This window comes from Panthera tigris, chromosome X (assembly GCF_018350195.1).
Source record: "Panthera tigris isolate Pti1 chromosome X, P.tigris_Pti1_mat1.1, whole genome shotgun sequence".
NCBI lineage: Eukaryota > Metazoa > Chordata > Mammalia > Carnivora > Felidae > Panthera > Panthera tigris.
Window position 1 is genome coordinate 61,751,610 of NC_056677.1, and position 5,461 is coordinate 61,757,070.

Below are 5,461 nucleotides of genomic sequence, written 5' to 3' on the forward strand. Positions count from 1 at the left end.
TGTGAGTTTGAGCCCCATGTCGGGCTCTGTGCTGACAGCTCAGAGCCTGGAATCTGTTTCGTATTCTGTGTTTCCCTCTCTCTCTCTGCCCCTCCCCCACTCGTGCTCTGTCTCTTTCTCAAAAATAAACATTAAAAAGTATTTAAAAATAATAAAGTAAAAAATAAGAAGCTTCTGCACAACAAAGGAAACCATTAACAAAATGAAAAGGCAACCTACTGAATGGGAGAATATATCATGTATCTGATAAAAATTTAACATAAAAAATATATGAAGAATAACAACTCAGAAGCAAAAAAAAATAGATTAAAAAAAGGGCAGAGGATGCCTTAAACTTATAAGTAAGGAAAATAACGATTCAAGGTGACACCCAAATACTCACTGCTAAAGGGAGACTAATTTATGAGCAGCTGAAGGTTGCCTCTAAGGTGACTCACCTACTTTCAGCATGCCTGAGAGTCACCATCTGCCCATCCCCTTTTAACACTTAAAAAGTAGAAGGGCGCCTGGGTGGTTAAGTTGGCTAAGCATCCAACTTTGGCTCATGTCATGATCTCCTATTCCTGGGTTTGAGCCCCAGGTAGGGCTCTGTGCTGACAGCTCAGAATCTGGAGCCTGCTTTGGATTCTGTGTCTCCCTCTCTCTCTTCCCCTCATTCACATTCTGTCTCTCTCTCTCTCTCAAAAATAAAAAATGCTAAAATATTTTAAAAAACACTGAAAAAGTACAGTGATAGGACAGTAGTGAACAAGATTGAGAAGGTGCTTATAACAAAGAGGATTAACCCTAGAAAGTTTATGGGCCCAAGGTCAGCAACTCCTGGAGTGGTTTGTATTTGTCTTCCCTACTCCTTGTGTTACCTGAATCTTCTAAAAAAGATGGGCAGAGGATTTGAACAGACATTTTCCTAAAGAAGATATTCAGATGGCCAACAGACACATGAAAAGATGCTCAACATCACTAATCACAGGGAAATTCAAATCAGAAACATAATGATATATCTTATACCAGCCATAATGGCTATAATTAAAAAGACATGTAACAAACAAGTGTTGGCAAGGATGTGGATAAAAGGGAACACTTAGTACTGTTGGTGGTAATGGAAATTGACACAGCTACTATGAAAGCAGGTTTTTCTTTTTTTCCTTTTTTAAAAATTTTATTTAAATCCAAGTTACTTAACATATAGCATAATAATGGTTTCAAGAGTAGAATTTAGGAAGCCATGGACGTCACCATGAATGTCAGTAGTTGCCCTACCCTTGCCCTCGCCACCCTCTGGTGTTTAAAAGGCTCCAATGTACCCTGAGAGCATTGCCTCTGGAATCAGACCACTTAGATTAAAGTCCTAGCTTGATCACCTACCATCTGAATGCTCTCCCGCAAGTTATTTCACTTCTCTGGGTCTCAATTTCTTCATCTGTAATAATAGGATTTAACTCAGAGGATGACTGTGAAGAAATAATGAGTCAATATTTGCAAACAGACATTTTTAGGAAGGTAATATCACATTTTATTGAGAAGATGGCAGCCTAGGAGGACGCTGGGCTTACCTCATCCTGCTGATCACTTAGATTCCACCCAAACCTGCCTAAATAACCCAGCAAACCTCCAGAAGACTAGCAGAACAGACTCTCCAGGACCAAGGATAGAAAAGAGGCCCACAGAAGAGGGTAGGAAGGGAGGAGAGGTGGTGCGCGCTACACAGACAGGCGGGAGGGAGCCTGGGCGGTGGAGGGGCAGTCCACCCTGCAAGGCAGAGCCCCTGAAGTCTGGCTTGCAAAAGTGTAGGGGCCCACTGCGTGAGTCCTGACAGGGGGCGGGACTTAATATCTGGAATGTTATAAGTCAGCAGCTCTGCTCGGAGAGCGGAAGGGCGAGAGGACACTGGGAGGGAGATGTGTTGAGCCCCGGACGACAGAGCTCAGCTCAGTGGGGAACAAAGGCACTGGCAGGCGCCATCTCCCTCTCCCACACCAGAAACGAAATTCCAAAGGGAACCAGTTCCCATCACCAAACTTGCTCGCACCGCTTAACACCCAACATTGTGCTTATGTGAATCCATCCCTCCTATGGGTCTGCCTCCCTCCTGGTGCTGCAGGGCCCCTCTGCAGGGGAGACCACCAATGGCAAAGTGAACTAAGCCTGCCCCTCCCACCCCTGTGCACCTTGTGGAACCACCCCAGCTAATACTCCAGATCCCATTGAAGCAGAACCACAAGCCTGGTAGAGTGCAAATAGCCCAGACAGGGGCCACCCCACCCCACCCCACAGTGATTCCTGCACTGGGAGAGGGGAAGATAAGGTACACACCAGTCTGACTGTGGCCCCAGCTGTGGGTGGAGGACAGACATGGGTCTGACTGCAGCCTGCTTACCAACACAATTTACTCCAGACAGCACGGGGAAGTGGCCTGCAGTTTGGAGCCACTCCAGGGAATACACAAAATAACTAAATGGAAGAAGTCTCCTCAAAAGAAACTCCAGGATGTAGCAACAGCTAATTAATTGATCAAAAATGATTTTGGCAATATAATGGAATAAGAATTTAGAATAATAGTCATAAAATTAATCGCTGGGCTTGAAAAAACCATAGAGGAGAGCAGAGAATCTATTGCTACAGAGATCAAGGGACAAAGAAATCGTCATGAGGAGCAAAAAAATGCTATAAATGAGGTGCAAAATAACACGGAAGTGACCACAGCATGGATTGAAGAGGCAGAGGAGAGAATAGGTGAATTAGAAGGTAAAATTATGGAAAAAGATGAAGCTGAGAAAAAGGGAGATAAAAAAATCCAGGAGTATGAGGGGACAATTAGAGAACAAAGTGATGCAATCAAACGGAACAATATCCTTATGATAGGAATTCCAGAAGAGAACAGAGAGAGAAAGGGGCTGAAGGTGTACTTGAAGAAATCATAGCTGAGAAAACCCCTGATGGGGGAAAGGAAAAAAGGCATTGAAATCAAAAAGGCACAGAAAACTCCCTTCAGAAGTAACTTGAATTGAGCCTCTACACGACATATCATAGAGAAACTGGCAAAATACAAGGATAAAGAGAAAATTCTGAAAGCAGTTAGGGATAAGCAGGTTCTATCGTACAAAGGGAAACCCATAAGACTAGTGGCAGACCTACCTGCTGAAACTTGGCAGGCCAGAAAGGAATGGCAGGAAATCTTCAATGTGGTGAACAGGAAAAATATGCAGCAAAAAATCCTTTATTCAACAAGTCTGTCATTCAGAATAGAAGGAGAGATAAAGCTTTTCCCAAACAAACAAATAAACAAACAAACAAACAAAAACTGAGGGAATTCATCACAACTAAACCAGCCATACAAGAGATCCTAAGGGCGATTCTGTGAGTGAAATGTTGCAAGGACCACAAAGTACCAGAGACATCACTACAAGCATGAAACCTACAGACATCACAATGACTGTAAACCTGTATCTTTCAATAATAACACTGAATATAAATGGACTAAGTGCTCCAACCAAAATTCATAGGGTATCAGAATGGATAAAATACAAGATCCATCTATTTGCTGTCTACAAGAGACAAATTTTAGACCTGAGGACACCTTCAGATTGAAAGTGAAGGGATGGAGAACTATCTATCATGCTACTGGAAGTCAAAAGAAAGCTGGAGTAGCCATACTTATATCAGACCAACTAGACTTTAAATTAAAGGCTATAACAAGAGATGAAGAATGGCATTATATAATAATTACAGGGTATATCCATCATGAAGAGCTAACAATTATAAATATATATGTGCCAAATGCGGAAGCCCCCAAATATATAAAACAATAATCACAAACAGAAGCAACAATATTGATAAGAATGTGGTAATTGCAGGGGAATTTAGTACTCTATTTACAACAATGGATAGATCATCTAGACACAGGATCAATAAAGAAACAAGGGCCCTGAATGATACATTGGACCAGATGGAGTTGACAGATATATTTAGAACTCTGCATCCCAAAGCAACAGGATGTACTTTCTCCTCAAGTGCACATGGAACATTCTCCAAGATAGATCACATAGTGGGTCACAAAACAACCATTCATAAGTATACAAGAATTGAGATCATACCATGCACACTGTCAGACCATAATGCTATGAAGCTTGAAATCAACCACAGGAAAAAGTCTGGAAAACCTCCAAAAGCATGGATATTAAAGAACTCCCTACTAAAGAATGAATGGGTCAACCAGGAAATTAGAGAAGAAATTGAAAAATATATGGAAACAGATGAATATGAAAATAAACAATCCAAATGTTTTGGGATGCAGAGAAGGAAGTCCTGAGAGGAAACTACATTGCAATCCAGGCCTATCTCAAGAAACAAGAAAAATCCCAAATACAAAATCTAACAGCACACCTAAAGGAAATAGAAGCAGAACAGCAAAGTCACCTGAAACTCAGGAGAATAAGATAAACAATAAACCGGAGCAGAAAAAAAATATAGAATCTAAAAACATGGTAGAGCAGATCAATGAAACCACAAGTTGTTTTTGGGTTTTTTTTGACAAAAATGAACAAATTGATAAACCTCTAGCCAGGCTTCTCAAAAAGAAAAGGGAGATGACCCAAATAGATAAAATCATGAATGAAAATGGAATTATTACAACCAATCCCTCAGAAATACAAGCAATTAGGGAATACTATGAAAAATTATATGCCAACAAAATGGGAAACCTGGAAGAAATGCACAAATTCCTAAACACCCACACACTTCCAAAACTCAAACAGGAAGAAATAGAAAACTTGAACAGACCCATAACCACCAACGAAATTGAATCTATGATCAAAAATCTCCCAACACATAAGAGTCCAGGACCAGAATGCTTCCCAGGGGAGTTCTACCAGATGTTTAAAGCAGAGATAATACCTATCCTTCTCAAGCTATTCTAAAAAATAGAAAGGGAAGGAAAACTTCCAGACTCATTCTATGAAGCCAGCATTACTTTGATTCCTAAACCAAACAGAGACCCAGTAAAAAAAGAGAACTACAGGCCAATATTCCTGACGAATATGGATGCAAAAATTCTCAACAAGATATTAGCAAATCAAATTCAACGGCATATAAAAAGAATTATTCACCATGATCAAGTGGGATTCATTCCTGGGATGCAGGGCTGGTTCAACATTCGCAAATCAATCAACGTGATACATCACATTAATAAAGAAAAGATAAGAACCATATGATCCTGTCAATCGATGCAGAAAAGGCCTTTGACAAAATCCAGCATGCTTTCTTAATGAAAACCCTTGAGAAAGTCGGGATAGAAGGAACATACTTAAAGATCATCAAAGCCATTTATGAAAAGCCCACAGCTAACATCATCCTCAATGGGGAAAAACTGAGAGCTTTTTCCCTGAGATCAGGAACACGACAGGGATGCCCACTCTCACCGCTGTTGTTTAATATAGTGTTGGAAGTTCTAGCATCAGCAATC

At 40.7% G+C, this 5,461-nt stretch overlaps 1 non-coding gene across 1 annotated transcript; it reads left to right on the forward strand.

Moving 5' to 3' along the window:
• The first annotated feature begins 324 nt into the window (after positions 1-324).
• Positions 325-473, forward strand: LOC122235645. Its single transcript, XR_006213676.1, has one exon. It is a non-coding gene; the product is annotated as a U12 minor spliceosomal RNA (small nuclear RNA).
• Positions 474-5,461: the final 4,988 nt, after the last annotated feature.